This window comes from Rhinolophus sinicus, linkage group LG04, assembly GCF_036562045.2.
Source record: "Rhinolophus sinicus isolate RSC01 linkage group LG04, ASM3656204v1, whole genome shotgun sequence".
In the NCBI taxonomy this organism is placed as follows: Eukaryota; Metazoa; Chordata; class Mammalia; order Chiroptera; family Rhinolophidae; genus Rhinolophus; species Rhinolophus sinicus.
Window position 1 is genome coordinate 102223139 of NC_133754.1, and position 17073 is coordinate 102240211.

At 38.5% G+C, this 17073-nt stretch overlaps 1 protein-coding gene and 1 long non-coding RNA gene across 2 annotated transcripts in view; one reads left to right on the forward strand and one right to left on the reverse strand.

Annotated features, from left to right (window-relative positions):
- Window positions 1-11890: 11890 nt before the first annotated feature.
- Window positions 11891-14144, reverse strand: LOC109457002 (uncharacterized). Its single transcript, XR_002138942.2, has 2 exons — window positions 13698-14144; window positions 11891-12216 (listed from the first exon to the last, which is right to left on the reverse strand). It is a non-coding gene; the product is annotated as an uncharacterized LOC109457002 (long non-coding RNA).
- Window positions 14145-15277: 1133 nt separating this feature from the next.
- The window catches only part of FRY (FRY microtubule binding protein), a 439561-nt gene continuing 437765 nt past the window's right edge, over window positions 15278-17073 (forward strand). The window contains exon 1 of the mRNA XM_074330087.1: window positions 15278-15456. The gene's annotated coding sequence lies outside the window, so the exon portion shown is untranslated. The remainder of the gene's footprint in view (window positions 15457-17073) is intronic.

A 17073-nucleotide genomic window follows, 5' to 3' on the forward strand; every position in this document is an offset into this window, starting at 1 on the left:
GACCCAGAAAAGAGGAGTTTAATTTCCTAGAATGTAAAGTAGGAATATTTCCATATATTTGTCTATCAGTTGGATATTTTAAATCCAAACATATAGTGTGTGTGTGTGTGTGTGTATCTGGCATTAACTTTTTTTTTAATTAAAGTTTTTGTTTAATTAAAGGGGTGACAATTGTTAGTAAAGTTACATAGATTTCAAGTATACAATTCTGTATTACATTATCTATAAATCCCATTGTGTGTTCACCACCCAGAGTTGGCATTAACTTTTTAAAGAAAATTACATTATTTTTCTGACCCAACAGCGATTACTGAATATTACAGAGATGTTTGTTATTGTGTTTGTAGGCACAACTGTAATGGTTTCTGAAATGTGGTTTAAAAATCAATATCTAAAAGTATTTTAAATGCATACTTGAGCATTTTGTCTTAGAGGTGTACACATCTCATTTTCTAGAAAAATCAAAGGCATACTCTTTCTGTGTAAAAACCACATTTTCAATTCTGTCTGCATGGTTTGATTATGCAAGAATAATATTTAGATTTAACCAATTTAGAGGATGAACTAAATGATGAAAGAATACTAAACTTGAGTAGCTTAGCCATAGATTTTCTATAGCTAGAACTCTGTCTTAGTAATATGTAACTACCAGAAATATTGACTAACAAAGAAATGAGTAAAGTAAAAATTAATTATGTTTCTTTTATCTTAATATTTCTGAAAAAATATAGAAAAAAGCAGTTATGGTATTCATAAGTTTAATATTATTTTCCCCTAATTATATGATAGTTAAGTCATTTTTCCTAAGGTATAGTTGGAGAAACAAGAAACAATTAATCTAGGGGTTACATCAATGAAAAGCAATTACTAAATGACAAAGCAAAAAAAATTATAACAAATATAATAATTTTGGGGAGCAGGTTAAAGTCCCTAAGAATTTTCAAATATTGAAGGAGCAAACAGATATAAATATACTTTACATTAGATGAGGTTTGCAATTTTTCTTTCCATGACTATTTTTAGGAAAATTAAGACACATTTTTTGGGGAAGAAAATTTACTCTATAATTATATGTTATTCAAAGATTTTAAAATTTATGTTGTGATATATAAATAGATTATAATCAAACTAATTAATACATTAATCTGGTTCATAACAAATCAGGCTATAGTTGATTCACTACTCATGACAATTTGAACTTTAGTTTACAGTGAATTTAAAATCGACTTTTTCCTGAGGAAAGAGACTTTGAGAATTTCATTTTTATTTATAATTAATTGTTCAGTGTTTCCAAATTCATCAAAATTATACATTTTGTTCATTCTTTGGCACTTCAAAATCTATAATTTGGGTGTATTTTCACCACATACTTGAAAATTATACATTTGCAATTCATTGTAGTTTTAGTAGGTATTTAATTGTGATCTTAAATTGGAAGTTTTAACTATAAAATACTTAGAGACTCTTATTACAGAACTTGGTAAGTGTTGGTTTGAAAAGACAATTACAGAAGTACATCACTTAGAAATACAGGCTAAGGGAAAAAAGTAATGAAATACATAAATATATCATAAGAAATACAGATGATTTCATATCTGTGGGCAAACCTGTTGATGCCACTGCAAGACCATCCCTGGACCAGTGGGTAGCAACACAGGGACTGTGTGCGAGGAGGAAGGTAAGAATAATTCTGCCAGATGGTGCTAAGAAAACCTGGACTTTCAACTCCTAAATCCCAGCCCAGACAGGCATTCTCCCTCCCCTCGTCTATTCACATCCCGCAAGCTGCACTTTACCCTTCTGTCTTCAAGGTGGCTGTTGAGTTTAACCTGATTTCACGTCAATACATTGTTCAGGTAGATGCTTGTTGTTGGGCCTTTTCACACTGTGCACACATGTGGAGGTGACACTGACCCGATTTTCACTTCATCAGGCCAGTGCTGCTGGCCAGTCTCCACATGAGCCCTTTACACTGCCTAGTCAATAAATATTCACCTAATTTTATCAGCACAGCTCCCATGTTTGATATATCTGTTTTTAATGTTCCTGAGAATTAATTTGTCAGCTTTTATAATTCAATGAATCCTGTTTCTGATTCATGCTCAGGTCTGAGGGTGCAGAGCACAAGGCATTAGGAACCTACCTAGAGCTGAAAACACTGCAGTCACTTTTTAGAATATAACGCATAGATAGGTGCCAGCTGGGAATGAGGACTGAATCTGTAAAACCAGCTCAGATTATTCAGATCTGCAGACAATACTGCACCGTGACACCAAACGTGTCCTGGGCACCGCTGCATTTATTGCATTCATCGCTCCTCTAGTTTTATTTCATCACTAGAAGGACATCCTTCAAAAGAAGTAAAGAAATTGGTATCATATTAAGTGGTCCAAGACAACCTGGTGTAGTAATTTTTTTTTCGGGGGGGACTCTGAATTTTGATGTCATACGTTATATTAGTTTTTAAAGGCAAAAATTTGTCATAAATTCAGTCTTTAGTTTGCCTACAAAGATTTCCATTTGCCCACCTACATACTCGTATTATTTCCAGCTCCCCCTACCCATCAATTCTCATATTCTCTATAGCTGGTCCTGTATTTTCACAGCAAATATACTCATGGTTTTTCCACACACTAAAATCTCATGAAAAGCAAATAAAACAGTAATAGAAAAAGGAGGTCAAGTCTATATCTTTTCAAAGCACTCTTCTCATCCTTATATCTTATAAAAAGCAGAAACATTTATTTATTCATTTTTTCACATATTGAAAGGAGAAATAGATATGCTGTCTTTTTTAAGGAGCTGAAAATTTATGAAAGTGGTTTAAAAATTGGGTCAGTGATTTCTTTTGGACTTCAATGAAATCTGAAGTCCAATCCTAGGAAAAAGAGTATATCCATATAACATTTTGAATATAAATTTTTAGGGAGATGATAACCACCTATAGTCCACTTATACAATGCATGATGAACTGAATGTTGGTGTTCCCTCAAAACTCATATGCTAAAGTCTTAACCCCCAATGTGAGGGTATTTGGAGATGGGACTTTTGGGGGGTAATTAGAGTTAGATTAGATCATGAGTGGGGCTCTCATGATGGGATTAGTGACCTTATGAGAGAAAAAAAAAAGGAGATATCGCCTCCCACCCCCTACATGCACATACCAAGGAAAGACCATGTGAGGATACAATGAGAAAGTGGCCATCTGCAAGCCTGGACGAGATACCTCACCAGGAACCAAATTGGCAGGGACCTTGATCTTCAACTTCTAGCTTCCAGAACTGTGAGAAATAAATTTCTGTTGTTTAAGCCCCCAGTGTATGGAGAGACAGTCTAGAGAATTGGGAGAGAGGACCAATGCCAGAAAATATTGTAAAGAAAATTGTTAATTTGCGACACTGCAGGGAAATAATAAAAGAGGGAGTTTTATGGAGTTAAAAAATATCCTGGACTCTGTCTTCTTCAACAATTCAGGAAAACTATTTTCACATAAAAAATGAGCATCAGAGAAGTAGTAGGATCAAATTCCATATAAGGTCATTGTAAGAAAACTAAAAGAATAAGAAACGAATAAACATCTGTGTAGACATGAAAGCATGATAGATAGATATGCCTCCAAAAGGAAACCAACTGTAACGTACTGTTTCAAGACAAGCTGAAAATACTAAGATAAGGATTCCAGAAGAATAAAAATAAAAATCAGATAAATTAAAAAATAGGTGACAAAACTGAGGAAGGAGTTAGAAATTTTTAAAAAGTAATTTCAGAAATAAAAACTAAGCCACAAGATGCAAAACAAATAAGCATAACAGATCATTCCTAAAATTGCATAATTTGAAAACGAGAAGGAAATGAAGGAAGATATTTTTTTAAAAAGGGGATTTGAGAGATAATGACAAACACTGAAGATAGGCAAAGAAGAAACAATATAAAGATAATAGGGGTGGCTGGTTGGCTCAGTGGTTAGGGCACATTGCTCATGGCACCAAGGTCGCCAGTTCAGTTCCCACATGGACCAGTGAGAAACAAGGGCTTGAGTTTGGAGCTGATGGGTCCTAGAGGGGCACACTGTTCCCCATATTCCCACAATAAAAATTAAAAAAAAAGAAAAAAGATAACAGGCAGGGATTAAATGAGGCAAAGTACAGGAAGGGGGCCAAGAGAACAGAGCAAACTCTAAAGACTATTGTTTGAGTAACATTTCCAGAAATTAATTTTTTTTAAAAATTTTGAAATTATATATGGAAAAGCTCAGTGTGTACCTGAAAATATAGACCAAGAACAACCAACACTGAGACCTATTCTAGTAAGACTACTAGACTTTAAGAAGAAAGAAAATTTTTCTTTGGGCTTTTAGACAGAACTAATGACGTATAAGGGAATAAAAATTAGATTACCAGCAAACTTTTCAAGAACTCTGCTTTATGCAAGAAGAAAATGGAATAAAAAATTAAAGTACTCAAACAAGAAAATTTGAGGCAAGGATTTCATATCCAGCAAAAGTGATTTTCAGGTAGAAAGGGCACAGAAAAATGTTACCGACATGCAAGAGATTAGGGAATATTGTTCCATGAGCCCTTCCTCAAGAATCTGTTACAGATCAAGGTTAAGATAACAAAAATGACTGGAAAGACATTGCCAAATGACTGGTTGTAAATATTAAACTTATAGTTTCTTTCATTTCTAAGACAAAAAGATATAAGAGAGAGAAAGTATAGTATTTAGAGGTCATATACTCTATCAATGTAAATACTCATACAGTACGTATTAAGCAATTTGTAGGGAAACTGGAGGGAAAACTGGAAAAACATTCTAACTGCTTTCAGTAATCATATTGTGGTAATGCTATTATTCTGTTCTGTGTGGTTTATAAATAAAAACAAGTGAATAATTAGGGGATATTATAATTCTGATACCCCCTGTGTTGGTCCCTGAGAACAAGAATTCTCAGTGTATAAAAAGAAGATACAGTTGTACTATGAAAGAAGTCAAGTAAAAGCCTTGTAGTACTGTACTGCAATGGCAAATATTAGTATGAGTCTTGCAAGACATTGGAAAATATAATATATATTGCCATATATATATATATATGGCAATAAACATTCCTAGTATATAGGTATGTCTTAAAAACCTTGTTCCAAAAGAAGCCAGATAAGCTTGGAGCATGTTATCATAAAAAATAGCAAGGAATCTTTTCAGATCACTAAATCATCTCATAAAGACTCAAGAGCCAAACTGAAGAGGTTCCTCTTGGTCAAAGATGGCACAATTGGAGCTTTAATAATAGTAGCCATAATGGATTGAAATATTGTGTAGTAAAATTTAAACCTTCCCTAAGGAGAGATCGGGTCTTTGCCCTCCACTCCTAGACATTGACCTCTAGGCCCTGGAAGGTCCTGCCTGATTGAAGTGACTTTGCTTATCTTGGGACCTTGGGCCAAACAAGTCACTCTAATAATGTGGTTTATGACGGGGGCTTTGGCTCATTCAGTGTCAGTTTGACCTCTGGAGGGGCTGGAGGCTAACACCAAGGCTTGGCTGAGCTGCCCTGATGGGCAACATCCAGTGAGTATTGTCGCACAATGTTGTTGGGAGAAGCTAGTGCTGTCTAGGATGCCTCTGGGAGAGGATGCACGAAGATGTATGCGTGGAACTCTTCCAGACTCTGACCCATGTGCCTCTTCCTTTGGCTGACTTTAATCTCTTCCTTTCAAGGTGATACATCATAACTGTGAGTGTAACAGCTTTTGGTGAGTTCAATTTGAGTAAGGTTATTCTTCTAGTTACAACTCAGGTTACTGTCTTACACACATTTCTTCTCTTTGTATAAAAGTACATCATAAGAGACTGAAGCAAATATCTTATTGAAGTACACATATGTCATTAATTAGGATGTACCCTAAGGTGTATAACAAGGAAACTGAAAAATCCCTTCTAGCGAGACACCAAACCTAAGGGTGGCCTTAGGGATCCTCAGACTTGTAATTGATGTCATGAGTGAGGGTTGTGTTGGAGACTCCCTAACTCTACACCTATTAAAAATGTTTAATAAACATTATAAACATGTTTATAATGGTATTAAATAAATTGGTCACCTTTGGAGAATGTTAGGAAAACAATTACCTTGAAAACTGGTAAATAAAGGGGGAAAATAAGCATTTATTCTGCCTCAATTACATGAACTGGACCACTGGATAACCAAATAATAGATTAGGGGGAATGTACCTTTTGAAAAGTAATACAAGTGAAGCAGAAATGGCTGAAACAGAACCTCACCATTTTGCAATCCTTCATGAATAAACAGATGTAGGCACTATCAACAGTGCCTGAAACCACAAAAGAGAAACAATTAGATAATATGTGCTTCCTGCTGAAAGAATCCTACCAACGTGACCTTGCCAAAGGAATCAAACCTGAGTCTGATCAACTATCCGGATCCAGTGACCAATTTGAAGGATAAGGACAGGGGAACTTGTTCAACTACTCATGGAGGGCTGTGCAGTTAACACAGCCCAGACTATGAGAAACTCTCCAGGTCCAACAGCGCCCAGCTCTGCTAGCAACTGTAAAGAAAATAAAGGGATGTAAGGGGAACCTGTACACTAACAGGGGTGTATTAAATTATAAAATGGGCAAGTCTAAATTATAGTGTCTAACATTTAGGCAATAAAACTATAAAGAAAGGCAAGGTGATAATTACTGTCAAAGTCAGGCTAGTGGTTACTTACGGCAGATGTGACCGAGTGGTAATTGCAGTAGGCCCATGGAGGGGCTTCCTGGGAGGCTGGAAATGTTGTATTTCTTGATTTGCACGGCTGGGTGCAAGAGTTACAAGAGTAGTCTCCTTATATAATTTCTTAAGCTACACATTTGTTTTGTGTGGTTTTCTTTACCTTTTGAGGTTGACTTTTGAATTCAAGTGCAAAGTTTACATGTACCCCTACTAAATTATATTCACCTCACTTCTGTATATTCTTCAGGTATATTTGGATTATTGTCATATCACTCAATATAATTGCTATTCCTCTTGGCTTACTGCTATCCACAAATTCAAAGGCAAATTATCTTCACGAAAACAGCTAATTGAAAAAACAGGTTGACAACCCACATTCTATATCTTGACTGGGGTGGGGCTTGCACACGTGTATACATTCAACAAAAAACTATACACTTAAAATGAGTACATGCCCCCTTCACTTGTGCTTTTTTTCCTGTCCTGCTGGCATGATGGCTGGGACTCATTGTGACTCATCCTGAACCATGCAAACAACCATCTCGAGATGAGGGAGCAACTTGCTGAGAGGAATCTGAGTTCCTGAAGGACCATTTTGAGGACTGCAACATTCACCTTCAACTCTTAGCTGATAGAGAAACAAACTCCTTTCATTTTTTTTTTTTTTTTACAATTTTTGAAAAATTTCAAGTAACTTTTATTCAAGTTTTATTGAGAAATAATTGACATGCATCATTGTACAAGTTTAAGGAGAACAGCATGATGGTTTGATTTACATATATTGTGAAATGGTTACTATAATAGGTGCAGCTAACATTCATCTCCTTATACATGTACAATAAAAAGAAAGAAAAGAATAAAATAAAACATTTTCCTTGTGATGAGAACCTTTGAGATTTACTCACTTAACTTTCCTATACATCATACAGCAGTGTTAGCTGTAGTCACCATGTTGTACATGACATCCCTCGTACCTATTTCTCTAATAACTGTAAGTTTGTATCTTTTTACCACCTTCCTCCAATTCCCTCTCCCCCCACCCTCCACCTTGGGTAAGCACAAGTCTGATCTCTTTTTCTATGTTTGTTTGTTTATATTCCAGATACATTTAAGTGAGATTATACAGGATTTATCTTTCTGACTTATTTAATTTAGCAAATTCCTTAAATGTCCATCAGGGCTGTTGCAGATGGTAGAATGTCCTCCTTTTTTATGGCTGCATAATATTCCAGTGAGGTGTGTGTGTGTGTGTGTGTGTGTGTGTGTGTGTGTGTGTGTGTACCACAATTTCTTTATCTATTCATCCATCAATGGACACTTAGGTTGTTTCCATGTCTTGGCTATTGTAATACTGCTGCCTTGAACACAGGGATGCAAATATCTTTTGGAGTTAGTGTGTTCATTTCCTTTGGATATATTCCCAGAAGTGGAATTACAGGATCATATAGTTCTATTTTTTAATTTTCTGAGTATCCTCCATACTATTTTCCATAGTGGCTGTACCAATTTACGATCCCACCAACACACAAGGGTTCCCTTTTCTCTACATCCATTCCAGCAATTGTTACCTCATCTTTTTGGTAATAGTCATCCTACAAGGTGTGAAGTGATATCTCATTGTGGTTTTGATTTGCATTTCCCTGATGACTAGTGATGTTGAGCATCTTTTCATGTACTTGTTGGCCTTACGTATATCTTCCTTGGAGAAGTATCTATTCAGGTCTTTCACCCATTTTTTAATTGGGTTATTTAGGTTTTGGGGTTTCTTTTGCTATTGAGTTGCATGAGTTCTTTATATATTTTGGATATTAACCCATTTTCTGATATATGGCTTACAAATATTTTTCCCATTTGTAGGTTGTCTTTTCACTTTGTTGATGGTTTCTTTTGCTGTGCGAAAGATTTTTAGTTTGATATAATCCCACCTGTTTACTTTTTATTTTGTTGCTGTGTTTTAAGTGTCATATCCAAAAAAATCATTGCCATGACTCATGTAAGGAGTTTTATTCCTATGTTTTCTTCTAAGAGTTTCATGGTTTCAGGACTTACATTCATTTTAAGTTAATTGTTGTGATTGGTGTACGATATAGGTCCAGTTTCATTCCTTTACATGTAAAATGTCTAATTATCCCAGCACCATTTATTGAAAGACTACATTTTCTCCACTGAGCATTCTTGGCTCCCTTGTCAAATATTAGTTGACCATATGTGCTTGGGTTTATTTCTAGGCTCTTGATTCTGTTCCATTGGTCTATTTGTCTGTTTTTATGCCAATGCCATACTGTTTTGATCATTATAGCTTTATATTATAGCTTGCAATCAGGAAGTATGATGCCTCCAATTTTGTTCTCTTTCTCAGGATTTCTTTGGCTATTTGGGATCTTTTGTCGTTCCACATAAATTTTAGGAGTGTTTTTTCTACTTCTGTTAAAAAAATAAATAAATAAAGGGCATTAGAATCTTGATAGGAATTGCAATGAATCTATAGATGGCTTTTGATAGTATTGACATATTAAAGACACTAATTCTTCCAATCCATGAACATGGGATACCTTTCCATTTATTTGTGTCTTCTTTGATTTCTTTCATCAATGTTATGCAGTTTTCAGAGTAGAGATCTTTCGCCTCCTTAGTGAAAATTACTCATATTGCTAAGAGTTTTATTGTTTTTGATTCTATTGTAAACGGGATTGATTTCTTTTTTGGAAAATTGTTAGTGTATAGAAATGTTACTGACTTTTGTATGCTAATTTTGTATCTTGCAGCTTTACTGAATTCATTGATTAGATCTAACAGGTTTTTTTGTTGTCTTTAGCAAGTCCTACATATGAAATTATGTCATCTACAAATAGACAATTTTACTTTTTCCTTTTCAATTCAGACACTACTTATTTGTTTGTTTGTTTGTTTGTTTTTGCCTAATTGCTCTAGCTAGAACTTCTAATACTGTGTTAAATTAAACAGGAGTGATGATAGTGGGCATCCACACTTGTCTTGTTCCTGATCTTAGAGGAAAAGCTTTCAACCTTTCACCATTGAGCTTAATGCTAGCTGTGGGCTTGTCATATATGGTGTTTATTATGCTTATATATGTTCCTTCTTTGCCTAATTTGTTTAGAGTTTTTATCATGAATGGGTGTTGAATTTTGTCAAATGCTTTTTTCTCCATTTATTGAGATGATCATATGATTCTCTTCTTTCATTCTATTAATGAGATGTATCATATCGATTGATTTGCATATGTTGAACCATCATCCTTGCATCCCAGAGATAAATCCCACTTCATCATGGCGAATGGTCCTTTTAATGTGCTGCTGAATTTGGTTTGCTATTATTTTATTGAGAATTTTTGCATCTATATTCATCAGGGAAATTGGCCTGTAGTTTTCTTTTCTAGTAGTGTCCTTTTTTATTTTTGGTATCAGGATAATGCTAGCTTCATAAAATGAGTTTGGGAGTGGGGTGTTCCCTCCTCTGACCTTTTGTAAGAATGTGAGAAAGACTGGTGTTAATTCTTCTTTGTTTGGTAAAATTCATCAGTGAACCCATCTGGTCCTGGGCTTTTCTTCATTGGGAAATTTTTGGTTATTGATTCAATCTCCTTACTAGTTGGTCTATTCAGATTTTTTTATTTCTTCCTGATTCAGTCTTGGTAGGTTGTGTATTTCTAAGAAATTTTCCATTTCTTCTAGTTTGTCCAGTTTGTTGACTGTAGTTCTTTATAGTAGCCTCTTAATAACCTTTGAGTTTCTGTGGTATCAGTTGTAATGTCTCCATTTTCCTTTACAATTTTATTGATTTGGGTACTTTCTTTTTTTCCTTGGTTAGTCTAGTTAAGGTTTTGTCAATTTTGTTTATCTTTTCAAAGAACCAACCCTTAGTTTCATTAATCTTTCTATTGTTTTTTGTTCTGTTTCTGACCTATCAGTGTAACCTGGGGGAACTCAGAGGGTTAATCTGACATGACTTATTATTCAATAATCTCTACTGGATTCTGGTGGTCATTACTTTTTATTAGGTGTTCACATCCAGACTTTGCATAACCAGGCCTAGATCCTCACTCATAATCCTCATCAAGCTCATAGATGATTTTGCAGAAACTACCTCTTTCTGTTCAGGAAAATTGGATTTAAATTTTATCTTTTCCCATCTTTCTGCACCACTCTCACTCTTTGGGATTCTTCAAAGATTAATACCTGGTAATTTTCTCCTCAGCCATTCCCAGTGACATTAAATATAATTCTTACAGGCCAAGAGACAGAAAAAGAAAAAAAGCAAAGGAAATAAATGGAACCATTTCAACTAGTTTAGAAAGTAAGCAAAAAGAGAGTTAATAAAAAAGGATAATTAAAATTCATTTTTGAGAGACATTTATTAACTATATCGTAAAAGTGCTTCAAGACATTTATTAAAAGGATGGAAATTATTTCAGTGTCACTCTCCTTTATACATATGCATCCATTGGGTTTTGTTTTTTTATTATCATTTGAAGGTAACTAGAATTGCAAACATCATCTTCTCTGAATAATCATTATGAACTCTTCCAGAAGAAAAGCAAGGGCTATAATCTTAATCTAAAATGTTGGCTGTCTTCCCAGTTAAATGTCAAAACAGTAGTTTCCTTTGGGATCACTATTCTTTTTTATTCTATTGAAAAGCCTTTTAGTGGTTTATTCTGAATAATTATATATCATACATGACTTTCTTTTCACATAATATGAAAATTTTTATTTTCTTATTCTCTATGATAACAGCTAAGTTACTTCAAGCCTGTTTTTTTCTCTTAAATATGTATCAGTTTTCCTGGAGAAGGAGTAGGGAATGTGCAAATATACAAAAGCAGGTAATGTATAAGCAGTTTAGATGAACAGAACCATGTACCCCCTCCATACTTCACCCACATCAAGGCATTTTACTTTTGCCTGAAACTACATATTTGCACACCCTGGGAATTTCCAGGTGCTGTTCATGCAACATGTAATGCTCCTTCTTCCCCTCTCATACTCAGACTACTACTCCTCACTCATGGCTCATTGTCAACTTAAAACCCACCTCCATCATGACCCCTTCCTTGATCATCCAAACAGAATTGAGTGTTCACGTCTCAGCTGGGGAATAGTCCCCACTATTAATTTTTTACAGTCTGTAATTGTAGTATTATTTTTTATTAAAAAAAAAAAAAACTTCATAATTTTCACGTTTACACTATTTACAAAATTGCTTTTTCATCAGGTTACTTTTGTAGTGAATATCCACTGGCATCCTTCCAGAAATTTTGCCATAAGGTAAGTGGATTTTCCTAGAACAGCGAGGAACCTCATGGTTGGTTGATTAAAAACCCGGGGATCTGGCAGATAGCTCAGCAGGGAAGCATTTTGGTTCCTCCTCTCATCCTAACTTTGGTTGGCTTTTCATCTACAGAAGCAGGTCCCATAAATCTCGAAGGGGCAGTAGATCCAGTAACTCTCGGCTGGCTGTGTGACCTGGAAGAGAGAAAGCCTGTTTGAGAAGGCTGCAAAGCCCTGGCTCTGGCTGTGGGGCAGAGTTGACAGCTGACAGCCAGCCCAGTCCATCTAACAACATACTTCCCACTTCCCAAGGACTGTTTCCCACACACCATCATGTGTGGCCCAATTAGGTCAGCACTTTCGCTCAAATTATTTTTTCCTGAACATATTTAGAAAACCGTCATGTTCATCTGCTTTTGCTTTGATCAGTAAAAACTATTTAGGGGTCTATCTGGCTGGTGCTAATGATATTTGATAACATTCACAAAGTAGCTTTTTAATTTTTATTATCTCATTTCTTCCAACACATAATAATTCCTCAGGGAGGGACAACATCTGCTTCTGTAAGAGGAACAGCTCCATCCTCCTCACTGGTTTTCTCCAGGCTTTAGACTCTAGGGAGATTAGCATTTCCCCCATCCCTTCAGATTCCCTAGATTTTTGCACAGAAATTTATGAAAAAGAGAATTGTAATGCTGAGGTGTTAATTAAATATCAGAATCCTGTTCAAGATACAAATTAGCTTAAAAGGAGAAACTGAAAAAGGAAAAGAAACGAGGAAGGTTCAGGAAAGATTTCAAAGACCTTTAAAACCACTAGTAAGTTATCTCTTCAGAGATAAAAAAAATTTATAATAAATGTTAAAATGACTCTGCTCTCAAGTGCTTAGTTTATTTGCTCTTAAAATATTAGTATTGTGCTTTCCTAGATTAAGACTAACTTTTAAATTTCAGGCATTTAGATCTAGAGTTCAATTCATAGCTTATTCAAGTGTGGAATGTAATTCTCTAATGTTCCTACAACTATGTCCCAAAGCTCTAAAGCATACATGCTCTATGGACCAATTAATATCCATACTTCATAATGTATGTGAGCACTATAAACAATTAGTTTCAAAACAATTTTTGATGATGAAACAATATTGAACATTCAACAAACATTCATGAGGGCCTACTGGGTCCCAGGCTTTGAGGATGGGAAGAGAGTGGAAAAGGGGCTCTGGTGAGGATGGATGGGGATGCAAGGGTGGAGAGGGGAAGTAAGGAAATTAACAAAGCACAGGACCTGTTTTCAAAAGGTGTTCACAGTCCCATGAGGGATGGAAGAAAAGGTGGAGGAAAAGGACAGTGCTGTTAGTATGCTGACAATTGTATTCTGACAATATAAATAGGCAGCCTCCAGTTTTCAAATAGCAGAGCCATCTTTTTATAAAATCCGGAATCCAGGATTTTCCTGCACAGGTGGAGGAGCTAAGGAGATCCGTAGCTGTGTTCCCACCACCCCCTTAGGGCCTGTAACAGTCCTACTTCCCCATCAAAAAGGAGATCAACTCCAAGTATAAACACAGGCTTCATTTGCTGCTGCTTAGAAAGCTTTTCTAGCTGCAGAGTTCTTTGCTGTCTAAGGAAGCTTCTGAACTCAAAAGGTTGATAATGTCAAGAACATGGAACCCATACCCAGGAAATGAAGGTCTGTCCCAGCTCCATCACTTAGGAGCCATAAGGCTTCCCCTCACCACTCCAGTTTCCAGAGAGAGAAGGCAGGAAAGCACTTTGTGTATTAGGAAGGTAGAAACAAGGGTCAGTTAATGACATGATCGTGCCCTTACGAGATGATGAAACTGGATTTAGATGAAGACTATTCACCAAAATTACATACTCTACCAGGGATGGGAAAGACCCATAGTAATTTAAATTTTCAATTCACAATTCGGTTCCCCCTCTTGAACTGAGGGTGATCTTTTATCCTGTGAGCAACTGTCCTGCGTCACTTCCTGTCACACTTCTCTCATTGGGCCACATTAGCCATTGTTAAAATAGAACAAACACTGTTCTCCAGCCTCTCTATGACTGTTGCCAAGGTTTGTCCTTAGGTCTTAGTACCCTAAACCGACACTTGGCTTACTGCCCTGGAATAAGAGGTACCTTATTGTATTATAATGGCTTCCCCCTCCATAGGCTGGCAAGTCCTTGATGGCACAGATCATGCATTATTAATCTTTGTATCCCTTCAGAGTACCTGGTAAAGATGGACATGGTTTATGGAATGAATGGGTGTATGCACATAAATTTTCTGCCCACAAAGAACAGAACTGTGCCATACTCCAGCTACTAGGTGCTTACGTGGGTTTCCCCAAAACACTATCATTCTCGATATATTTCCATAAGAGTTTTATTTAGATAGAATTCATATACCATAAAGTTCACTCAGTTAAAGTACACAATTCAGTGGCTTTTAGCATATTCAGAGCTGTGCATCTATCATCACTATCAAATTACAGAACATTCTAGTCACCCCAAAAAGAAACCCCAACCCATTACTAGTCACTCCTCATCCCCACCCCACCCCCAGCATTCACTAACCTACTTCCTGTCTCTATGGATTTTTAATTAATCTCATTACACGTATACAGAGCATCACATATTAGAATCATCTCCCCCATGACTGAAAGAAATAAAATCTGAGGCAGTTTTGATTTAGTACAGAAGCGTGGAATCAACCTTCTTGCTCTGTGACCTTGGACACGTTGTTGAGCTGGATTTACTTTCTTTGCAACATGAAGAAGTTTAGGTGGTGTGTGCGAGCACCTTCAGGTTAGAAAAACAACCAGCAAAAACAAAACAAAAAAACCCTGTGGCTGGAATTCCAACGCCCCACCCTCGGCAGCCTTCCCTGGGCTCCCTTAATAAATGTGTTTACATAATTAGGATTCCACACCAGAACTGCGGCAGCCACCGTCCTCCCCTAGAGAAGGTGTTTCCTCGGTGTCTTTCCTTTCCGGCCGTCCATTCATCTCTGGGCTGGCCCAGGAGAGGGACACCGCAGGCCCGGGAGCGAAGGCTCCGCGCGCCGCGCCCTCAGGAAGCCTCGCCCAGCGCGGGACCTCCCCGGCGGCTCCCGGAGAACGCGGGCGCGGCGCGCGCACCGGCGCGGCAGGGCGCGGCGCGGGGGCGGAGCCAGCGACTCCGGCAGCCAATTACGACGCGCAAGGGGCGGGGCTCTGCTTGACAGTGGCGGTCGCCCGGCAGCGGAGCCCAGGCGCAGCGAGCTGAGCGCAGCGCTGGGGGCGCGAGCGGCGCAGGCTGCGGCGGCGCCGGGTCCCCACCGGCTCTCGCTCTCGGATCGGCCAAGTGGCCTCCCGCGGCGGCAGCGGCGGCGGCGTCCCAGCGATGCTGTTGGTCTCCTGGAGCTCCGGTGCCCTGGCCTCTTCCTAAGGTACCGACCCCGCTCGCCCCCCGGCGCGGGGTACCGCGGAGCCCGGGACGTGGCTCTGAAGCGCTCTGCTCCCGGGCCGGGGGTGGGCCGGTTGCGGGGCCGGGGGCGGGGCGGGGCGCGGGGCGGGGCTGCGGGGTCGGGGCGGCTGTCCCGGTGAGAAAGAGGGTGGGGGCTGAGGGAAGGGGGGGCAGTCTCCCGGCAGCAGCTGGCGGCATCCCCATCCTCCATCCTTCTCCAGCCTCCATGTGGTTTGAAAGACGTTTTGTTCCAGGAGAAAGTTTGATGCTGAGACTCTAGGAGCCAGACTCGGTGGTCCCCGACGCTCTTACCTTTAAAGAGAGGCAGCTCACCCTGCCCGCCAGGGACGCATGTCCTGAATGTGGGCGTGCAGGAACCCATGCTACTTTCTGACCCAAGCAGCATTCCCGACACAGGCCCTTCCTTGAGGAAATTCCTCTGTGGGAACCTCTTGGGGACCATTGTGGCTTTTGCTTGAAAGCAGTGCGGCAGGTAGTCAGTGTCCCCATGTTTTCTCCCCCAAGATCTGTGCTCTTAGAGCTTCAAAAATTTAAGTCTGTCTACCTTACCTTCCAATTAAAGCCCCAGTCACCACTGTGTCCAAGGTGCCAGTGGTTGTGGCACGTCTTGAATATTTTCTTACCCCCACACACTTGTAATGGGCTCTCCCTGAGTGTTGGGTGCTGGGGAGCACACAAAAGGGGGAAGTCATGGCCCAGCTCTTAGGGTGAGAGGTGGAAACAAAGAATACAGAGCGTGTATACCCACTTGAAGATAGGAGAAAGTTTCTTCAAAACAAGATGGGTTACTAGGTGGGGATTATTTGCTTTACAAAACTTCTAATGCAGCGAAATAATTAGCACTAGAATTGAGTTTTACACAAGAGTGTAGGACCACATCAATCATAAAGTAGCTTAGAGTAGAGGTAGTAATGTGGATGTCACATGGGCTTGAAATTAGCCGACCTCAGTGTTGAATTCTGTCTAATTCTAATCAATCGGAAACCTTTCTGATCACACATGTGGCTCTCAGTTATTTCTTTCTTTCCAAGACATATTCATACCACGAGACAACTTCATAACACCAACTTTGGTGCCCTGCAGACACCCTTGGCCAAGGACATCAGCACCTTGTCCTGTTACCAGGTAACAGGTAACAGCACATCTGTAAGAATGTTTACATCACAAAAAGAAGGAAACTTCCTTAGTCCATGGTGACAGAACAGTGTCCATAAATTGAGCACATCCTGTGTGCTGGATATAGCACTGGGTATTTTACATATGTTATTACTTTAATTCTCACAATCACTCTGATAAGGTGTTATTACTTCCCTTATTTTAGAGTTTAGAGCTTATGTAATTTTCCCAAGCTTGTATTTCAAGTAAATGACAGGGGTGGGATTTGAACCTGGATATGTTTGAGCCCCTGCCCATGCTTCTTACCACTACTGTGTGCTGTCGCCCGGCCCCTCTGAAGAGTCACCTGTGTTGTAATAGACTAGGAAATGCAAGTATGGCAACATAGATCAGACCTCTTTATAGAATATCTTCTACTCTGGGAACCCCCCAGTGTATGCCTGTGCCTCGCAGGTGTTCCCTT